Below are 22,663 nucleotides of genomic sequence, written 5' to 3' on the forward strand. Positions count from 1 at the left end.
TCACTGTGTTATCTTCCTTAGTGGGTCCTGCGAACTGCTACTCTGAATAATGCTTTTTATAGGGCAGGGACACTGGGGATGAGTTCATGGAACAAGGGCCCAAAAAAGTTTGGGAACCACGGCTTTAGTGCAAAGAGAAGAGCTATTGTGCAGGCCAAATCTAGTTAGAGAGCTGTAAGGAGAAATATCATGTGTGGAGGACTGCCAGGTACCACACTGCCCTTCCTTCCTTCCCTCTGGGATAAATGCAGGGCAAAGTTTCCCTCCTGCATGTTTGAGAACCACTAGCTGAGCAGAGGTGAAAGTTCCCCATGTGGATATTATAAACTACTGTAGTTGTGTTCTGTGTTATAAATCAAGCACTGCTAGGAGCAGTTCCTTTCCCCCCTTTCCAATATGTTTCTTATCAATAAAAGAAAAACCGGTGTAGCCAGAACGTTTTTATTCTGAAAGTGTGGCCCAAAGAAAAAAAAGTTCTGAGAACCACTGGGTTAAGAGGGACGTCGCAAACAGCCTACATCCCCCCTCCCAAACTCTTAACACTATGATGCCAGGCACACCATAGAGGTTTTATTTGTGGCAAAACAAAACAAAACGAAAACAAAAGATACAGCGGCCTCGCAAGCAAAGAGGATTTGAAACTGGCCAGCGGTACCTGGGTGGGTTGGGGGGGGGGGAGAGAGAGAAAGCTTCTTGCGGAGCAGCTTTGCAAAGCGCCACAGCTCAACTGATCGGTGGCGTTTGCAAAGCCCTTTTCCCCACGTGTCCTGTTTTCAAACGCCCCAGGGCCCGAAGGCGTCCAGCAAGGTCGTGGCACGAGGGAGATTTGAACCCAGCCCCTCCTTTCCCTTGCAGCTCCAGACCCTGAACGCGCCGGCCTTTTTGGGGATGCCACAGGGCTCTCCAAATGAAAACGAAAACAGACATAAGGCCCCTTTCCACGGCGTTTAAAGCGGGTTTTGCAGCAAGAAAGCGGCGCGCCCAGAAGCCAGCCCTTTGGATCGCCCTCCTTTTAGCGGGCAGCGCCTTCTTGTTGCATTTCCCGGGCTCGTGGGAACGCGCGCATCTCTTCGGGCGAGCCCTTGGCGTTGGCAACAGGGCGCTCGCAGGCAGCCCTGGAAACAGATCAGGAAAAGCAACAGCGGGAGGTGGCGAGAGGGAGGGAGGGAGGCGGAGGGCTGAAGGTCTCTTTTCCTGGCCCGGGTGTTTATTTTTTGCAGCGCTCCGGCTGGGGGCGTGTATTTAAATGGCGCCGCGCAGCCAATGCGCACCGAGGGGCCGGGCCATGTGGGCAGCTTGTTTACAACAGACCTTCGCGAGAAAGCTTGAACCCGGCCGGCAAAGGAGGCGGAGGAGGCGGCGAGAAGGAAAGCCCGGCGCCCCGGAGCACGTGGAGGAGCCGAGCGCGCTCGGGGGATCGGAGGCTGTGCGCCGGCTCCCGTGCGCCCTGGTGCGCTCCCGGTTGCGCACCCAGAAGCTGCGGTGATGGGCGCGGCGACCCTGGCGAGGAGGCCCCGCTAGGAGAGGACCCCGCAGCGGCTCGCAGGCGAAGAGGTGAGCTCGGAGGAAGGGTGTGCATCGGAAGACACGGGGAAAAAGTGGCTTGGTGTTGCAGGGGGAACGTCGGAACGGAGGCCCACCACCTGCTCCTTCTTGCAAGCAGGGCAGCCATGCAGAAAACCTTATTTTGCCGTCGGTGCTGTTGTTGGTTTCAGCCAGCTGGTATCGAGGGGGGGGGGCTGCTGTTTGCTTAATTCAGGCTTAGGACCGCATGGATGTAGCTAAAATTCCTCCATGGATTCGCCCCGTCCTTTTGGAGAGCCATCTAAGCAAAGGGCTGCCGCCACACCTTGTGGCAAGGAGTTCCGTGCATTAATGAGGGGATGATGGGAGGAAGTGCTCCCCTTTGTCTGCTCGGTCTCTCCTGCCAGGAAGAGTATCTGGGAACCCGGGATTCTGGAACTATGGAAGAGGAACAAACCTAGAATCGTATTTTATTTGTTTATTACACATATATGCCACCGTTTTTTCTTCCAAGGAGCTCAGGCTTCTCCTCTTACCCATTTCATCCTCAGAACAGCCCTGTGAGGTAGATTTAAATCATAGAATTATAGAGCTGGAAGGGACCCCAAGGGTCATCTAGTCCAACCCCCTGCAATGCAGGTATTGTTTGCCCAACTTGAACCCATGACCCTTAGATTAAGGGTCTCATGCTCTGCTAATTGAGCTATATGAAAGATAGGACTCCCTGGTCTTTTTCTTGCGCCATGCATACTTCCCCCAGCCCTCTCCCATGCACCCTGTTGTTCTCCTAAATTAAAAAAAAGCATCATAGCCCTGAGGTCAGCCTTTCCCAACCTGGTGCCCTCCAGATGTTTTGGATCGCAGATCCCGTTGGCCCAGGCTGCTTAAACTCTTCCACAAAGGAAAGATGCTCAAACTTCGCAGTCATTTTAATGTATTTTTTTCTGGCTGTTTTTGCACCTTTCCGAATATGAGCAATTAATGGCTGCAGATCCTGCCTTTGGTGCTAGGAAAGAACGTTGCAGGTAGGTAATCGAGTACAGTCCTTGCCAAGCTGGTGCCCTCCAGATGTTTTGGACTACAGTTTCCATCAGCCTGATGTGCTGACGGGTTGATGGGAGTTGTAGTCCAAAACATCAGGAGGGCACCAGGTTGGGGATTACTATTATTATTATTATTATTATTATTATTATTATTATTATTATTATTATTATTATTATTAATACCCTACCCATTTGGCTAGGTTTCCCAGGAAGGAGGGACGTGGGTGGCGCTGTGGGTGAAACCACAGAGCCTAGGGCTTGCCGATCAGAAGGTCGGTGGGTTCAAATCCCCGCGATGGGGTGAGCTCCCGTTGCTCGGTTCCTGCTCCTGCCAACCTAACAGTTCGAAAGTTTGTCAAAGTGCAAGTAGATCAATAGGTACCACTCCAGCGGGAAGGTAAACGGGGTTTCTGTGCACTGCTCTGGTTCGCCAGAGCAGGACTAAGCCGCTTCTGGCGAACCAGAGCAGCGCACGGAAACGCTGTTAACCTTCCCGCCGGAGCGGTTCCTATTTATCTACTTGCACTTTGACATGCTTTCGAACTGCTAGGTTGGCAGGAGCAGGGACCGAGAAACGGGAGCTCACCCCATCGCGGGGATTCGAACTGCCCACCTTCTGATCGGCAAGCCCTAGGCTCTGTGGTTTAACCCACAGCGCCACCCGCATCCCTTGTGAAAGAGACCCCCTCCTTAAAAAAATTTAAAAAATCCTTCTTTACATACTTGAAATAGCCCTGTCTCATAAGCAGCGCAGCCGATTCTGTGTAACTTACTATGTCCACCTGATGTTTTGGACTATGGTTTCCATCAAACCCAGCATCCTATGGCCCTGCCGACTAGGGAAGATGGGAATTGCAGTCTTAAATCATCTGGAGGGCAAAGGCTGCCCTAGAATATTCAGCCTCCAGAGCCTTCCCTTATAGAATTGCAAGATTATGGAGTTATATCTATTGCAGAATTACAATTGTGTATCGGAAAATGCAGGGAGGGTGCATAAGTTAGTGCAGAAGGTTCTTAGTTAAATCTCTGGCATCTCCAGTTCCGACCCCATGCACACAAACAAAACAAAACAAAACAGGTAGCAGGACTCTGTACAGAAGACCCAGGAGTGCTGTGCTGGTGTGATTAGATGGTAGCAGGCAGATGGGAAAATAGCCTGACCTGTTCTAGGGCAGCTTCCTTTGACAATAAACCTTTAGAGCATGGGTAGGCAAACCATGCTCACAGAGCGCCATGCGGGTGTCGATGCGCCGAGGGGAGAGACACGGGGTGCGCACACGCAATTCCATGCGTGTTTATGCATGCACATGACTCCAACCCCCCTTCTATTTTTTTTGCATTTATGTCCCACACATTTTTCTCTAAGGAGCTCATGCAAAGCAGATGTTTGGCTGCTGAGCTATAGCCCCCTTCAGAATAGGAGCTTATACCAAGTCACAACTAGCTCAGGGCCCCACTCTTTTGGCCCCCCCCAAAAAAAATTAAAGGAAAAAACACACCTGGATGTACATTTCCAAAATATAAGATAAAAAACAAATAAAATAAAACCTACATACAGCAGCAGTGTTTTGTGTTGTGTAGGCACCCATGATGTAAGTCATGGGTAGGCAAACTAAGGCCCAGGGGCCGGATCCGGCCCAATCGCCTTTTAAATCCGGCCCGCAGACGGCCCGGGAATCAGCGTGTTTTTACATGAGTAGAATGTATCCTTTTATTTAAAATGCACCTCTGGGTTATTTGTGGGGCCTGCCTGGTGTTTTTACATGAGTAGAAGGTGTGCTTTTATTTGACACGCATCTCTGGGTTATTTGAGGGGCATTGGAATTCGTCCAAAAAATGACAGTCCAGCCCCACACAAGGTCTATGGGACTGCCCCCCCTGCTGAAGTGAACTGGCCCCCTGCTGAAAAAGTTTGCTGACCCCTGCTTTAGGGAGTCTTGTGACCTAGAGACTACATCTCCAGGATGCAATCAAGAGGCCTAGCAAAATGGGAAGCTTTTTTAATACCAAGTCAGACGGTTGTGTTTCCCTGGGGTTTCAGACAGGAGTCTCTCCCAGCCACACCTGGAGAGTCCGAGGACTGAATCAGGGACCTCCTCCTTGCCCTTCTCTCCCTGACTTCATAGGACTCTATATCCACCTATAGTTCTTGGCTGCATGAAGCAGATGAACTGAATGTCAAGCTAGCACTTTGCGATATATTTCAGGGTTGAAAGCTCTTTCAGCCAAGCCACATCTGAGTTGGTGTGAACCAGGCATCCCCAAACTCGGCCCTCCAGCTGTTTTGGGACTACAACTCCCATCATCCCTAGCTAACAGGACCAGTGGTCAGGGATGATGGGAATTGTAGTCCCAAAACATCTGGAGGGCTGAGTTTGGGGATGCCTGGTGTGAACTCTCCCGTGGTAGTTCTCAGGCCTAGTTCTTTAGGATGCAGTCATTTCCAAAGGCTGCAAGATGAATTTCCTTAACCAGAGATAGCTCACAAAGAAGAAGTCTCAAACCTGAAGGTTCACATACTCCAATGGTGTCGCTTGCCATGGAGATAGGATGTAATTCTCCTAGGAAATGCTTGAAGTTTAAGTTCTTAAAAGTAGTTATGACGAGCCTTCCTGTATACTCCAGGTCAAGTGGTGGGATGTGTGTGTGAAAAATCCACATTTGTGAACTTTTTTGGATGCAGCTGGATGGTATGCAAAAGCCTGATTGCAACGATCTTTCAATTAATGCGCAAATGACAATTAGGAAACATTTGCATTCTTTAATGTGGGTTGTTATAATTGTATGTATCAGGAAACGTGCCCAGGGCTGCCAGCTCCCACCTTGCCTCAAGTAGTCCTATTGTTGTACCTTGTGGCAAACCCCAAATTGAAATACAGAGCACATTGGCATACTTGTTCCCTTATTCCCTGCAGACAGGAATACTAAGAGGATGTTCTTCGGAAAAGAAAGGCGTGAATTCTCTGGTGCTACGAAACATACAATTGGATCCTGTCGCGCCCCCGCCCCCCGCACTGTTTTTCTTTTCATTAAAAGAGTTTCAACAATATGGCGCCCTGCCACCTTATTCCTCCAAACACTCAGAAGCTACACTCAGCCCTCTGTTTGCACTGTAGGTGTGTCTCGCCAAAGAAATATCTGCAAACTCCCAGTGCAAACAAAGGGGTAGTGTAAGGCTTCTGCTGGGGGCTGGATCACGTAGGTGTCTTCATTAGGTGAGGACTGCAGCTGCTTTTCAGGGCTGGCAGTTCACACATTCAGCTCCCAGCCATGCCATGTGCAGAGATGGACAGAGCAATGTTTTGCCTGTCCGCTCAGAACTCAAGCATTGCCAGGTAACTGTGTACACTTGGTTCTCAAACATAAAATGCTCCGGAAGTCCGTTCGACTTCCAAAATGTTTGAAAACCAAGGCCGCGGCTTCCGGTTGGTGCAGGCGCCCCGGAAACAATAGCTGGCAACTGTATTGGGTGTTCGGCTTCCGAAAAACATTTGAAAACCAGAACACTTACTTCTGGGTTTTCGGCGTTCGGGAGCTGAAATGTTCAAGTACCAAGGCGTTCAAGAACCAAGGTTCCACTGTACAAGCACCCTTCCCCAAACTGATGCCCTCCAGTGGTGTAGCGTGGGTTGCCAGTGACCGGGGCAAGCAGGTATCCTTGGTTCTGCCCACCAACACGCTGAAACGAAGGGGCAATAGCTTGGTGGCCTACCCGAGTGGGGGGCATGGTACCCCCTGAGGGTCAAGCATTGCGCTGTGCAGAGGGTGCCCTAGCAAACCACCATTGCCCAAATCCACTCCTCAGTCTGCCCACACAAACACTGGGAGACTGTCTGTGTGAGGGGGAAGATGCACTATTTTTATTTATTTATGATTCTTTCCTTTCCTTTCATTTTGAAGTTTTGTGCCCCTAATAATTTTGCACCCAGGGCAAGAGCTCCAGTGCCCCCCCAAGCTACGTCACTGTGCAACTCTCATCTTCTCCAGCCAGCATGGCTGCAGGATACTGGGTGATGGGAGTTGTAGCCCAAGGGTGCCACAGTGGGAAATGCTGGTGTACTTAGCCAAAAGGAAGGATGTGAATCTGCAAGGCAGCCCGAGGCGGCTGCTTCTCAGTTACTGTAAGATCCAGGGATCTCACCTAAAGCCAAAACCATGTACAGTGATACCTCGGGTTACATATGCTTCAGGTTACATACGCTTCAGGTTACAGACTCCTCTAACCCAGAAATAGTACCTCAGGTTAAGAACTTTGCTTCAGGATGAGAACAGAAATCGTGCTGTGGCGGCGCGGTGGCAGCAGGAGGCCCCATTAGCTAAAGTGGTGCTTCAGGTTAAGAACAGTTTCAGGTTAAGAACGGACCTCCAGAACGAATTAAGTACGTAACCAGAGGTACCACTGTATTGCCAATACACATTGGGTTCAATGGTGGGTGGGCTTGCCAAAGTCTTTATTCCCAGAGGCCCGGCCCCTTTCTACTACAGTGGTACCTTCGTTCTCAAACTTAATCCATTCAAGAAGTCCGTTTGACTCCCGAAACGTTCGAAAACCAAGGCTGCGGCTTCCGATTGGCGCATGAGCCCCAGAAACAATAGCTGACAATAGCAGTGGGTGTTCGGCTTCTGAAAAAAAATTGAAAACTGGAACGGTTTTTGGCATTCGGGAGCCGATTTGTTCGTCAACTAAGCTGTTCGAGAACCAAGGTTCCACTGTCCTACTACTACTGCTACTACTATTTAATTCTGCCAAGTGTGTAAAGCTGAATGCACACGTTAAAGGCCCTCGGAGCTGGACCTCAGTGTCTGGGCAGAACAATGGGGGTGGAGATGCTCCTTCAGGTATACTGGACCGAAGCCGTTTAGGGCTTTAAAGGTCAGCACCAACACTTTGAATTGTGCTCGGAAACGTTAGTTAGGTTAGTTTCCAAAGACACCCCCCCACCTCCTCTCTGTCCATCATCTAAGGAAGCAAAAGGCATTGTTGGAGTTCAAGCCCGGGTCCCAGCCACGTAAAAACAACACAAAGAGAAGTTGCAAAGCCAGGGTGTGTGTGACTAGGAAGGAGATGTGGGCTGTAGAGCGTCCTGTGGGCCATATTGAGAGGGTTGCATTCAGTCCCTGTAGCCTCATCCACTGGTGTAGCTTAAGAAAAGCTGGTGGTGACTCTGGTCTAGTGTTCCAACGCTGTTCTTTTCTTGCACTGGTGGAAACCCACCCGCCATCCTTTGTGAAGGGCAGGGGGAGTGTTGAATTCTGTGGCACTCATTTGCCGGCCAGCGGAGACGGGAACTATAGGACAGGGGTCTGCAACCTAAGGCCCATGGGCCACAAGCGGCCCATGGGGGTCGTTTAAGCAGCCTATGGACCCCCGCCACCCGCTTGGACGCCTTCCGTGCACCGCGCTAAAGTGGCGCAGAGCAGGGACTGCCTTCCACGACGTTGGCCGGCTTCCCATTGGCTGCAGGAAGGTCCTGCAGCCAATGGGAAGCTGTGCACGCCTCCTCTGCGCCGGAAATAGTGTTTGCGCATGCGTGTGTGCGCACTCCGTCCCACCCACGGTCTGCAGGACCGTGAACTGGCCCAAGCCACAAAAACTTTGCCGACCCTTGCTCTAGGAGTATTAAGGGAGGATAGATGGGTAGAACTCATTCTCCCTGTCAAGGAAAAATTCCTCCAAATTGATACGTGCCCAGATTCTAAGAATGCTCAGATTGCATTTCACTTTTTATTTATTTCCTCCTTTAAAGAAACTGTTTGTCTGTCTGATTCTATACTATGTTTTTTGGGGGCGGGGACACACCAAATGCCTAGAAATTCGTGACCTGTTTGGCTCACATCCTGTGGTTTCCCATATGCCCCCGTTGTAAGCAACTTTTGTGCAATTCAGACTTTGCGCAACAGGGCCAGCCCTGGGTCTGCACTCTCTTGTTTTCTGCCTTTGCCCACTTTGGCCCTTTTCTCTCTGTTTGGGGTCCCAATTTCTCCCTCTCTTCTCGCCCAGGTTTGTGCAGGGCACCGTGGTTAGAATCCTGGTCTAGGACCTGGGAGACCAGGGTTCATATTCCTGATGTGCCATGAAGCCGGCTGGGTGACCTTAGGCCACTCTAACCTACCTCACAGGACTGTTGTGAGGATAAATGGGAGGTGGGGAGGTGTATGTACACCACCTTGAGAGCCTTTGAAATAAGATGGGATATACATATAGTGATAATAAAAAGCTATTTAGGCCTTTCTCACCCCCTGTTGGGTGTGGGCAGTGGCGTAGCGTGGGTTGTCAGCACCCGGGGCAAGGCAAGTAATTTGCGCCCCCTAACCCGTGGATTTTAGCACTGATTTTAGCAGTGCGAGCTCGAGCGCGCCCCCCAGATGTTGCGCCCGGTGCAGCCGGCCCCCCCTGCACCCCCCAGGCTACGCCACTGGGTGTGGGTGCATTTTCTGCAGACCTAAAGCCAAAAGTCTAGATAGCGCGGCCCTCAGCCTCCAGCTGGCGGCCAGGCAGGTGCGCTCTTGGCGACGCGCAGGTAACTTGCCGCCGCTCCTGGAAGCCCCGCTGCGCGCCACCTCCCTCCAGCCAGGTGCCTCCGCCGCCCGCCGGTCCATCCATCCACCGGCCCCTTCCGCGCGCTGGCGGCTTTCTCTCCTTTTGCGCGCCCGCCACTCCCTTCCGCGCGCAGGGACTCCATTCCGGGGGCTGCCTGCATCCGCGTACGTGAGGCAGCCTGTGCCGGGGACAGCCGAGGGGAGGGGACTGGAGGAGGAGGAGGAGGCGGCGGCGAGGGCGGAGGGAGCGGGCGAGCCGCGGCGGAGCTGGAAGGGGAATTTCAAAACAAGCTGCGCGAGGGAAGGATTGGGAGCCGAGCTGGCAGGCGAGGCGGAGCGCGCGCGGAGCTGGTAAGCCGGGGAGGGGGCGCCCGTCGGGGGCTGGCGGCGCGGGCGTGGGGATTGATGGGTGGGGGGTGGGGAGGGCTGGTTGTGCGGGTGGGCGACGCTGCTCTTGCAGCTGCACGGCCGTGAGAGAGGGGTGTGTGCGAGGGGGCGCGCCGGCGACGCAATCCCCGCGCCTTGCGCCCGTGCGCCCTAGCCAAGCTGCACGGGCCACTCCGCGCTGCCCGAAGGCGCGCACTCTTTCTCTCTCCACGCGTGTCTCCCTCGATTCCTCCCCTCCTGCCGTGGCATGCAACACCCCCCTCTTCTTCCAGGGAGGGCGATCGTGCGTGGATCCCCCTCTCTCTCTCCAACCGTGCAGCCTCCTCTTGCGCCCCCCCCCCCCCGATCGCTCCCACTCATTCCCGGCTGCAGCCCCGGGATCCTCCGCTTTCCCCTCGACGGATTCTCGGCCGCCCTTTTGCTTCCCCCGCTGCAGAAAGCCCTTCGCCGCCGCTGCCGCCTCCGCCGCTTTTTGCGCGCACACCCGCCCGCCATCGCCGGTGATCGCGGAGTGCGCACTTGTGTTTTGCTCCCCGCGTGTTCGCCACGCCTCCTCCACCTCCGGGCCGTGGCGCGCGGCGAGGCGGTACCCGCGGGCGCTTTCCCCCCGGCACACCCCCTTCTCGCCTCCGCGGCCGAGCCTTCCCCGCACCCTCCGCTTCGGCCTCGCTCGCCGGCCCCCACGGGCCAGCTGGCACGCCCACCCCCGGGACCGCCGGGCTGTGCACCGCGCGGAACGGTGGATGGTGGCGGACACGGGTCGGCATGCGCCACGCCCCCTCCCCTCGCGGCCATGTCGCGGTAGTGCACGGACCTCGCACCCCTCCCCGCGGGGACCTGATCCTGCCTCGCGAGTGGCGCCGTGAGCGTCCGGCAGGCCGCGTCCTCGGGGCGCGCTGCGACGGCGCCCGCGGGCATTAGGAAGGCGCCTCGATCGAATGCGCGCAGACCGGGGCTTTAGGCATTTAGGTTGGTGATCGTTTGGGGCATTCTGCCTGCAGCGGAGAAGCTTTACCGGTGAGCTGCGGTCCTGATCCGTGGCGAAGAAGGGGTCACCCTGCTCTCTCCAAGATCCGCTTGTTTGCTGCATTTCTAGCCCACGTTTACCTCCAAGGAGCTGAAGGTGGCATGCATGGTTTTCCCGCTCCGTTAATTGCCACAACAACCCTGCGAGGTAGGGCACCCAGTGGCTTCCATGACCAAGCGGGGGATTTGAGCCCTGGTTTCCCCCAGGTCCTCGTCTGACGCTCTAACCACTGGGCAACACTGGCTCAAGTGGAGATGCTAGGGACTGAACTGGACCTTCCGCATACATTGCAAAGTGGCTGCCGATTATCTTCCAGACCTAATTCAAAGTGCTTGTTTTGACCTATAATGACTTTTACGGCTCAGGACCGCAAGGACCACCTCTGCCCATATAAACCGTCCCGGATTCTTCCTCCCCGGGCGGTTCGGAGGGTGGCAACGGAAGAACGGGCCTTTTCCGTGGTGGCTCCCCCTCTGTGGAATCCTAGGGAGGTTTGCATGGTATCTTCATTATATATATTTAGGGGCCAGGCAAAGACGTTCCTCTTCAACCAGGCCTTGGACTGTTTAATACCCTACAGCCTTTTAAATGTGGGGAAGGGGGTGTTGCTGTTTTGCTGTTCTGTTTTTATTATTTACTTGTGTTTTTACCTTTTATTTAATTCTGTGAACCACCCTCAGGTAGTAATAATAATAATAATAATATTTATATCCCGCCCATCTGGCTGGGTTTCCCCAGCCACTCTGGGCGGCTTCCAACAGAATATTAAAATACAATAGTCAGTTAAACATTAATAGCTTCCCTAAACAGGGCTGCCTTCAGATGTCTTTTAAAAGTCAGATAGTTGTTTAATGCCTTGCCATCTGCTGGGAGGGCGTTCCACAGGGCAGGCGCCACTACCAAGAAGGCCCTCTGCCTGGTTCCCTGTAACTTGGCTTCTCGGAGTGAGGGAACTGCCAGAAGGCCCTCGGCGCTGGACCTCAGTGTCCGGGCAGAACAATGGCGATGGAGGTGCTCCTTCAGGTATACAGTGGATGCTCGGGTTGCGAACGTGAGCCGTGTGGGATGCACATTTGTAACCCGCGTCTGCGCACGCGCGGCTTGCGATTTGGTGCTTCTGCGCATGCGCGACCGCCGAAACGCGGAAGTAACCCGTTCCAGTACTTCCGGGTTTCGGCAGGGCGCAACATGAAGCAGATGCAACGTGTGGTGTGACTGTACTGGACCGAGGCCGTTTAGGGCTTTAAAAGTCAGCACCAACACTTTGAATTGTGCTCGTCATTGGATGAAGGGCGGTATATAAGTTTAACACATAACAATGAAATAATAATAATAATGTGATGGGCCAGCCATGGCCTAGGTAGGCTAATAGTTAGATCTGGGGTAGGACACCTCCTTGCACATTGAGGGATGGCGACTCGGGGGCTCCCCTTCAAGACATTGCTGGACTCCCAACTCCCATAAGTCTTAGCAGCCAGCCTGGCCAGTGGTCAGAGATAATGGGAGTTCTAGTCCAGCCACGCAGGTTCCCTCACAGGAATTCTTGGTGGGGAGGCAGGCAGGGCCTTCTTCGTGGGTGCTCCCAGACTTTGGAACTCCCTTCTAGACTGGCTCACTCCTTGTTGTCCTATGGGAACAGGGCCATCTTAAGCATACCTGGCGCCGTGGTGCAAAGATCTCTCTGGTTCCCCCCCTTTCCTAGAGTTGACTTTTTTTAGGGCTGGAGGAGGCAGGCAGCGGCTGGAGGGCAGCTCCTCCGGCGGGGAAGAGGCGGAGGCTGGACGCGGCACTTTCTGGCTCAGCTGACTGCTTCGTGCCGCAGTGGCCATGGCAGGCAGCACACGGAGCGAGCGGGCCTGTGCCGAGCGAGCGAGGGCGCTGTGCCGCTCCCGCCAGCGTCGGCTCGGTTTCCCCCCGTTTAGCCTTCTGGCGCCCCGCAGAATTTGGCGCCTGCAGGATAAAAGGGAAAAAACCGAAGCCGACACTCAGCAGGAGCGGCGCACGCACCCTCGCTCACTCAGCGCGCTCGTTCGGTGTTCCCCAGACTCTCGAATGGCGCCCTCCAGAACTAGGCGCCCTGCGCCACTAGTCTCAATGGGTAAGAAGGGCCTGTTTGGGAACAGAATTGTGTTTCAAGCAAAGGGCTTTTAAGTGTGCTGTTAAGAGTATGATTGCCTTTTAGTGTTGGTCTTTCATGCTTTTTTACCTTTCTATATTTTATATGAGCTGTTGTTTGATTTGCGTTAGCCATCTTGAGTCCTGGCCTGGGGATAAGGCACAGTATAAATACAGTGGTACCTCAGGTTAAGTACTTAATTCGTTCCTGAGGTCCGTTCTTAACCTGAAACTGTTCTTAACCTGAAGCACCACTTTAGCTAACGGAGCCTCCTGCTGCCGCCGTAGCACGATTTCCGTTCTCATCGTGAAGCAAAGTTCTTAACCTGAAGCACTATTTCTGGGTTAGCGGAGTCCGTAACCTGAAGCGTCTGTAACTCAAGGCACCACTGTAAGTATTATAATAAAAACTGCCCTGAGATTTCCAGGTATAGGGTGGTATATAAATTAAATAAATAATAATAATAAGAAATAAAACTTGCCATACTCATTCAGTCGAGCATGAGACTATTAATCTCAGGGTTGTGGGTTCGAGCCCTATGCAGGGGGTTGGACTAGATGACCCTCGTCCCAACCCTGCAATTCTATGATCCTACTCGCTGGGTGACAGGCCCCTTTAGGGCAGCCACTGCGCTTTGAGATTTCCAGTCCTTTCTCCCCCATTATGGTTTTGCTCACATACACAACGCTGCAACATCTGGGTGTCCCTTTGCTGTGCAACTTTGCCTTCTGGTTTAGGCCTGAGTGTGTCTACTCAGAAGTAAGCCTGTTGAACTCTCAGGCAAGTGTGCTTGGGCTGGCAACCAGGGCCTTCCTTCTGCCGTCTTCCTGAGGCTCTCATGAAGTGGCCACCTGTCAGGGATCCTTTAGTTGCGATTCCCGGATTGCAGGGGGGTTGGAATAGATGGCCCTTGGGTGCCTCCCTGCGCTACAATTTTGCGATTCTGTGGCCGGCTCTTTGCCAGCGGGGTTATGGGTCCCAGCCCCAAGGTTGGCTACAGTCCCTGCACCTCTTATGTCAGAAGTGTCTTAAGGCCACCCGTGAAGCTGTTGGGAGGCTCTAGGCGACGGAGACCTCTTAATTTTCTGGCTGGTGGGGTAAAGGAGGGTAGTTTTGTCAGCGTGGCCTTCAGCTGCTGACTCCTTCTGTAGAGCAAACCTTGACTGTGGCCCTTTCAGGATATGAATGAGAGCAGGCTGCCTCGAATGCAGAAAATGGCCTTGTGGCCACTCCTCTCTTCCTCCTCCCACTCTTCTCTGCCCTCTTCAAATATCTCAAGGGCTTTCCCCAAGCTTCTCCCCTCCTGCTCTCAAGGGTAGTACCTGAACCAATGGATTCAAGTTCCAAGAAGGGAGATTCCGGCTAAATTTCTGACGGTGAGAGCCGTTCGACAGTGGAACAGTCACCCTCCAAAAGTGGTGGACTCTCCTTCCTTGCAGAGCTTTAAACTTTAAACTTGGAGAGCTTTAAATGGCTTGAGAGCAGTACATGTGAAAAGGATCTAGGAGTCTTGGTTGACCACAAACTTGACATGAGCCAACAGTGTGACGCGGCAGCTAAAAAAGCCAATGCAATTCTGGGCCTCATCAATAGGAGTATAGCATCTAGATCAAGGGAAGTAATAGTGCCACTGTATTCTGCTCTGGTCAGACCTCACCTGGAGTACTGTGTCCAGTTCTGGGCACCACAATTCAAGAAGGACACTGACAAACTGGAACGTGTCCAGAGGAGGGCAACCAAAATGGTCCAAGGCCTGGAAACGATGCCTTATGAGGAACGGCTAAGGGAGCTGGGCATGTTTAGCCTGGAGAAGAGGAGGTTAAGGGGTGATATGATAGCCATGTTCAAATATATAAAAGGATGTCACACAGAGGAGGGAGAAAGGTTGTTTTCTGCTGCTCCAGAGAAGCGGACACGGAGCAATGGATCCAAACTACAAGAAAGAAGATTCCACCTAAACATTAGGAAGAACTTCCTGACAGTAAGAGCTGTTTGACACTGGAATTTGCTGCCAAGGAGTGTGGTGGAGTCTCCTACTTTGGAGGTCTTTAAGCAGAGGCTTGACAACCATATGTCAGGAGTGCTCTGATGGTGTTTCCTGCTTGGCAGGGGGTTGGACTCGATGGCCCTTGTGGTCTCTTCCAACTCTATGATTCTATGATTCTATGAAACAGAAATCAGATGGCCATCTGACAATGATTCTTCAGCTGCAACTCCAGCATTGCGGGGGGTTGGACTAGATGACCCTTGGGACCCATTCCAGCTCTACGATTCTATGAATCTTTTTTTTTTTTAAGAAAATTATTAGTTTTTTTAGCATATCATTTCCCACAATTATTAAACATACTTTTACAGCTTATACATTTTTTTGACTTCCATCAATCACATCTGAAAATTTTCCAATCTTTTCATTTAATTTACATTTCTAACTTTCACTATTACATGTAAATGCCGTAACAAATGTCTCTCTTCTTTCTCTTCCTTGCAATCTTTCATATATTCCTCCTTACAAAACTTCTTGTAGTCCTACTAGCGTCATTTGTTGATTACAGTTGCCCTTCAAATAATTCATATACTTCTTCCAATCTTCCCTAAATCTCTGGTCCCGCAGGTTTCGAATCCTTCCTGTCATTTTGTCCAATTCTGCTTAGTCCATTAATTTCGTCTGCCATTCTTCTTTCGTCGGAATTTCTTCTTGCTTCCATTTCTGGGCCAACAATACTTTTGCTGCTGTTGTTGCGTATAAAACCAATTTAACATCCTGTCTGTGAATGTTTTTGGACCCAGCTGCAGAAAGGATTGGAGGGGAGTGTTTTGGTGTGTCTCCCCAGTTGTGTCAGGTCCTTTTGAGCTGGGTTTTGCCTCCTTCTCCCGTGAATCCTCCTACTCTCTTCTGGATTATATCTGAGGTCTTTTCCCTGAGAAGATCTGTGGTCACTCTGAGTGACACGGCCACCTTGCCTTGGGCTCTACCTAATGCCTCGATGGAACTGAACTGAATTTAATTGCTTTATAGCACACCTTTTCCTCCAAGGGGCTCAAAGTGGTGTATAGTCATACCTCGGGTTACAGCCGCTTTAGGTTGTGTTTTTTCGGGTTACAGACCTGCCGAAACCCGGAAGTACCAGAATGAGTTACTTCCAGGTTTCGGTGGCCGCGCATGCACAGAAGCGCTAAATCACGCTTTGCGCATGTGCAGAAGCGCCGAATTGCAACCCACGCATGCACAGACGCACCGCTGCAGGTTGCAAACGTGCATCCCACACGGATCACGCTCGTGACCCAAGTGTCCGCTGAACATGTCTCTCCCTGCCTCAATTTAATCCCAGCAACCACCTTGTAAGGTCGGGTAGCCTGAGAGGCCCAAGGTCAGCAAGTTAGCTTTGTGTCCGAAGGGGCATTCGAACCCTGGTCTCCCAGGCAGCGTTCGAAATCCGCCAGACGTCTTTTGCACCCGACAGTTTGAAAGCACGTCAAAGTAGATAAATAGGTACTGCTGCGGCGGGAAGGTAAACGACGTTTCCGTGGGCTGTTCTGGTTTTGCCAGAAGTGGCTTAGTCATGCTGGCCACATGACCCGGAAATAATAATAATAATAATAATTTATTATTTATACCCCACCCGTCTGGCTGGGCTTCCCCAGCCACTCTGGGTGGCTTCCAAAAGAATATTAAAATACAGTAATGCACCAAACATTAAAAGCTTCCTGAAACAGGGCTGCCTTCAGATGTCTTCTAAAAGCCTGGTAGTTGTTGTTCTCTTTGACATCTGGTGGGAGGGCGTTCCACAGGGCAGGTGCCACCACCGAGAAGGCCCTCTGCCTGGTTCCCTGTAACTTGGCTTCTCGCAGTGAGGGAACCACCAGAATGCCCTCTGTGCTGGACCTCAGCGTCCGGGTAGAACGTGAAAAACTGTCTACGGACAAAATGTCAGCTCCCTCGGCCAGTAAAGCGAGATGAGCGCCGCAACCCCAGAGTCGTTCGCGACTGGACTTACCTGTCAGGGGTCCTTTAACTTTACCTTTTTATCAGCCACTTGAGACCAAATGTAGATGTCGGGGGGGGGGGGGGGCAGGATGGTGCCCGACGTCTCCACCACCTGGAGGTGCATTCCTGGGGAATACTTGGTTCTTGCCTGTTTTCACACACTAGCAATGCCCTCTGTAGAATTCCGTTACGTTTTTTATCAGCACAACCAATGAACTTCAGGAACAGAGAAGCCATCTTGAAAAATGCGACTACCCCCCAAATGGTAACTAGGCATTCCGTTTTGGCACTGTAAACCCTGGTTTAAGGAGCCGTTTGGCTCCTAGCTGATATATCTGAGCTTCTAAGATTGCTCCCAGGTCTGGCACACCATGCAGATTGCCACACCTTTATCTGGCTGGCAGCTGTTTATATGCCCGATAGTATACCTGGCTGCTCTTTTTGTATGCTCACCTGTGTGGGTGTCTGTGCCACTGATGCAAAACATAGGTAGTCTGGAGCCGGGGAGGAATCGCCTCTTCAGAGCGTCTTTTCGACAGGCGGCTGGTTCTGTGTGATATTTCCCCCTCTTAAACCACAGATGATTATCGCAGGCGTAATTTCAAGAGGAACAAGCCGTGTTAGCTGTTGCAGCACGCAGCAAATGGCTCAGGTGGCACCTTGGGCGTCTAGCCCATTTTGCACGAGACCTTCTGCCACGATAAAATCGGTTGTCGCAAGGCCGCACGGTGTCGCAAGACCTGTCGTCATCCTGCCACAGAAATGCCACACGGGGTGCCTAAAAATCCCTCTGCGTTAGAAACTTGCGTGGGCGTCAGAATGACGGTAGGCTCCCACGAAGCTGCTTTCTTTGGAGGATAGAGTTACGTGCAGCAAGCGAAATGATAGAATGCCCTTCATCTCCCTGCACATGGAAAGCTAGCAGGTCAAGGATAGTTTGCTATGTGTCAGGAGGTTGTTTTCTGTGGCAGTCGGGGGAGAGTGCATCTCCTGCCCCCGTCGACCTATTCTTATTGACAACTCTTTTTAAAAATGTTTTCATCTATGCAATTGTTTTAACTGGTTTTATTTATGTATGTAAACTATTTTAAATACAAAATTTCTTTAGGATGCTGCTGTATTTGTTTGTTATTATGGTATGTATTATTCTGTCTTTATATTGTAAACTGCCCTGGGGTCTTCAGATGCAGGGTGGTGTAGAAATCTAATAATAATAATAATAAATAATTTGGCTTTTTGTGCACTGTGCTGACTGGCTTGCCACCGTAACGTCACAAATATATCTTTTCCCACAACCAAAGTGTTCTAAAGCCAGGTTTGAGGCAGGTGGTCAGTAAGTTATATCCTAGCCCTTGCTTCCCACCGGAAAGGACTGTGGGAGGAAGGGATACTATCACCACTGCCATCCCCACCTATTTTCCTCCTCCCTCTCAACCCATTTTCCTTTTGTGCCGTGTCTCTTTTTTCCAGTTTTGTAGGCAGGAGGGCAGGAACGACCGTACGAATGATAGTTCCAAGCCGATCTGGACAATGGGATAAAATGCTTTCAGCAGCTTTCCACCAGGCTAAATATTCTTTGCATGCGTTCCACTGGCCCTTCAATCTCCCCTCTCTCCTTTCCCTCTTGCACCTTGGGTGCCCTTTCCTAATATCCCATTGCCGGCTCCTTTCTGCCTCTGGGCAAGACCGCCACACCCCCCTCTGTGTAACCCTCCTCCTCCCTGTCTCTCTGCCGGAATATGCTGAGGCTGTCAGATCTAAGTTTACAAGCTGCAGCAGGCTTTCCTTCAGAGAGAGCTGCTAATCCTTGCCTTTTCCTTCCTGGAGACTTTGACTCTTAACCCTTTCGCGCAGCTGCCTTTGGGAAGGGAAGGCCGCAGCTGAGCAGCAGAACGTCTGCTTGGCATGCGGAAAGACCCACGTTCTGACCCTCTCTGTTTATTTTTTTTAAAAAATATTTTTATTGGTTTTTAACATAAAAAATTATAAAACATACCACACAATTTATCACAAATACATTCTTATTGGACTTCCATCTGATAGTCCACCGTCTTAATCACCTCTTACGCATTTCCTAACTTAATATTACCTTTACATCTCTTAACATATCGCATCTCCTCCGTTTTTGCAATATTTCTAATATTATTCCTCACAGAACTTCTTGCAAACCTACAAACGTCGTCTGATCATCACAAATACTTTTCAAATAATCCGTAAATTTACTCCAGTCCTCGGTAAACTTCTGGTCCCGCCGGTTTCGAATCCTTCCTGTTAGTTTATCAAGTTCCGCATAGTCCATTAATTTCATCCTCCATTCTTCCATCGTTGGTAATTCTTCTTTCTTCCGTTTTTGGGCCAATAGTGTTGTTGCTGCTGTTGTTGCATATAAAAAAAGCTTACATTCCTTTCTGTTTATATCACTCCCCACAATGCCCAGTAAAAATGCTTCTGGTTTCTTTATAAATGTATATTTCAACATTTTTTTCATCTCATTATATATCATCTCCCAGAAGCTTTTCACCTTTTTACATTCCCACCACATGTGATAGAGTGTTCCCTCTTTTTCTTTACGTTTCCAACATTTATTATTAACTTTTATTATTATTATTAACATTTTCGCTAATTTAACGGGTGTAATATACCATCTATATATCATTTTAATCACATTTTCTTTTAGGGCATTGCATGCCGTAAATTTTAAGCCTTCTTTCCATAGTCTTACCCCATCACTCAGCTGAATATTATACGTTCTGACCATCTCTAGGGAGGACTCGGAAAGGTTCCCTTGCCTGAAACCCTGAAGTGCTTCTGCCGATCAGTGTCGACTGTATTGAGCTAAATGGATCAGAGACCTGACTGGTACATTGCAGCTTTCTCTGTCCTGCGAAGGGCCGTGGATCAGTGGCAAAGCTTTTTCCTTGCAGGGAGAAAAATCCCAGGCTGTGACCCACAGCCTCTCCAATAAGGACTGAGAAATACTCGGTGCCCGAAACACAGAGAGCAGCTGTCAGTCAATGTGGATCACATCAGTGGATCTCAAACCTTTTTCTCTGGGGCACTCTTTCAAAATGAAAATTTGCCACGCCGATTTTTTTTTTAATTGATAAGGAATAGGCTGGAAAACAAAAAAGAAACAACAGTGCTTGATTTATAATATAGAACACAACTACTTTATAATATTATCAGAAAGTATAAAACAATGCAGCTACCTAAGAACATGAATCATTCCCAAAATATACCATATTTTTCGCTCCATAGGACGCACTTTTTTTGTCCTAAAAGGTAAGGGGAAATGTCTGTGTGTCTTATGGAGCAAACGCGGGGGGATCTGCTGCAGTCCCGAGCAGAGGATCCATGATTCCCCTTCCTTCCCTCCTCTGTCGCTCACTTTGAAGCAGCCAAGCGGGAGAGGAGCCGCTTACACGAGTGTAAGCAGCTCCTGTCCAGTTGGCTGCTTTAAAGCAACCGTGCTCTCTTCCCCTCTCTCCCTCCCCGGCTCAGCGAGCTGAAAATCTCCTTCTTCACACACCACACACATACTCCTTGTCCCTTCAGTGGTTACAAAGCACGGATCCACATGGATCCTGAGGATTTTTGCATTTGGTCACCCCATGTTCACCATCAGATCGCATAGCATGTCCATGTTTCGGGAAGCTTTTAATGTTTGATGTATTATAGTACAGTGGTGCCTCGCAAGACGAAATTAATTCGTTCCGCAAGTCTCTTCGTCTTGCGGTTTTTTCGTCTTGCGATGCACGGTTTCCCATAGGAATGCATTGAAAATCAATTAATGCGTTCCTAGGGAAACCACTTGCCAGGCTGGCGGTGCGGAGAAGGGCTTTTCTCCGCACCGCAAGCCTTCAGGACAGGTACGGGAACAGAGGGGAAGGCGCGCAGCGCTTTCCCTCTGTTCCCGGGGCTTGCGTGGGAGGAGGGTTTTTCCTCCCCGCCGCCAACATTCAGAACAGCATTCTGAATGTTGGCGGTGGGAAGGAAAACCCTCCTCCCACCCCAAGTCTTCAGGAAAGCCATCCGATGCCGCGCGGCGGGAGGAGGCGTTCCCCCCCCGCCCGGCATCGGAGCTTCGTTCCGATGCCGCGCGCCGGGAGGAGGCGTCCCCCCCGCCCGGCATCGGAGCTTCGTTCCCATGCCGCGCGCCGGGAGGAGGCGTTCCCCCCCCGCCCGGCATCGGAGCTTCGTTCCCATGCCGCGCGGGGGGGGGGGAGGAGGCGCCCCCCCGCCTGGCATTGGAGCTTCGTTCCGATGCCGCGCGGGGGGGGGGAGGAGGCGTTCCCCCCCGCCCGGCATCGGAGCTTCGTTCCGATGCCGCGCGGCGGGAGGAGGTGTCCCCCCCCGCCCGGCATCGGAGCTTTGTTCCGATGCCGCGCGGGGGGGGAGGAGGCGTTCCCCCCCCGCCCGGCATCGGAGCTTTGTTCCGATGCCGCGCGGCGGGAGGAGGCGTTCCCCCCCCCCGCCCGGCATCGGAGCTTCGTTCCGATGCCGCGCGGCGGGAGGAGGTCCGAGGACAGTGGGGAAGACGCGCTGTGCTTCCCCGCTGTCCCGGAGATTTCCCTATGGGCTGTCGTCTTGCGAGGCAAGCCCATAGGGAAATTCGTTTTGCGAAGCGCCTCCAAAACGGAAAACCCTTTCGTCTAGCGGGTTTTCCGTCTTGCGAGGCGTTCGTCTTGCGGGGTACCACTGTATTTTAATATTCTTTTGGAAGCCGCCCCGAGTGGCTGGGGAAGCCCAGCCAGATGGGCGGGGTATAAATAATAAATTATTATTATTATTATTATGGCTACAGCCTGCACCAAAAAAATCACGCACCTACTATTGCCTGGGGCTGCAATGGCGCAAAAACGTGGTTACAAAGCACGGATCTACATGGATCCTCCGGATTTTTGCATTGGGCTCCCCAAACTCACCATCAGAACACATGTCTGTGGCCACAGCATGAACCACAAAAATCATACATCCACTGTTTTGTTCAGAATTTTTTTTTTCTTGTTTTCCTCCTCTAAAAACTAGGTGCATCTTTTTGTCAGGTGCGCCTTATGGTGCGAAAAATATGGTAATTAGAAACTTGCCTCTTACATATGTACCTTAAGTATGTCTACTCTACAAACTCAATGAGAGGTGTGAGCTTGCTTTTGCCGGCTGATTTCATTTATATTAGGTTTAATTTGAGCAAGCAAACTCTCCTATTTGGCACAAATAAGCCTTTCTCTTTTCTGTTCTGTCATGTTTGTCAGAGTTGAAAATCGTGGCTCACAATAATACGTCGCGGAAAACTGTAGAAGAATAGCCAATTCTCTTGAAGAGAGGCATGGGTACTGCTTTGGGTTGTACAGTGGTACCTCAGGTTACATACGCTTCAGGTTACATACGCTTCAGGTTACAGACTCCGCTAACCCAGAAATGGTGCTTCAGGTCAAGAACTTTGCTTCAGGATGAGAACAGAAATCGTGCTCTGGCGGTGCGGTGGCAACAGGACGCCCCATTAGCTAAAGTGGTGCTTTAGGTTAAGAACAGTTTCAGGTTAAGTACGGACCTCCGGAACGAATTAAGTACTTAACCTGAGGTACCACTGTATATCCAGAAGGAGTCCAGGGGCATACTGCCATGTGAAACCGAGACTTGGATAGCTGTCCACATATTGTCGACTAACTTTATTTTTTGGCGGTTTGCTCGTTGAGTCTTCTGCAGCGCTCTGTTCGAACGGCAGTTCTGGATCTTGAATAAGATTGTCCTCAGTTTCGCTTGATGCTCTTGCTCCCGTTTTGAAAGGAAATCTACCCATATTCTGCAAATAAATTAAAAAATATTTTGGTAATGTAGTATACAGTGGTAACTTGGTTCTCAAACGCCTTGGTACTCAAACAAGTTGGAACCCAAACGTTGCAAAGCCAGAAGTAAGTGTTCTAGTTTACGAACTTTTTTCAGAAGCCGAGTATGCTCCGTTTTGAGTGTTACAATGAGTTCTGTCTGCTTTTGCTATTTATTTTGCCTTTTTGTTTTTGCAGCTCTTTTTGTTCTGTTTT

General features: G+C 51.1%; 1 protein-coding gene across 2 annotated transcripts in view; it reads left to right on the top strand.

The window, feature by feature from the left end:
* The first annotated feature begins 1,355 nt into the window (after window positions 1–1,355).
* The window catches only part of ZNF395 (zinc finger protein 395), a 67,494-nt gene continuing 46,186 nt past the window's right edge, over window positions 1,356–22,663 (top strand). The window contains exon 1 of one of the 2 annotated variants that reach the window (XM_081188652.1): window positions 1,356–1,554. The gene's annotated coding sequence lies outside the window, so the exon portion shown is untranslated. Of the gene's footprint in view, window positions 1,555–9,306; window positions 9,459–22,663 lie in introns of those variants that run through there. The other variant, XM_081188651.1, reaches the window with a different exon arrangement.

Source organism: Podarcis bocagei (assembly GCF_964188305.1).
Source record: "Podarcis bocagei genome assembly, chromosome: 3".
In the NCBI taxonomy this organism is placed as follows: Eukaryota; Metazoa; Chordata; class Lepidosauria; order Squamata; family Lacertidae; genus Podarcis; species Podarcis bocagei.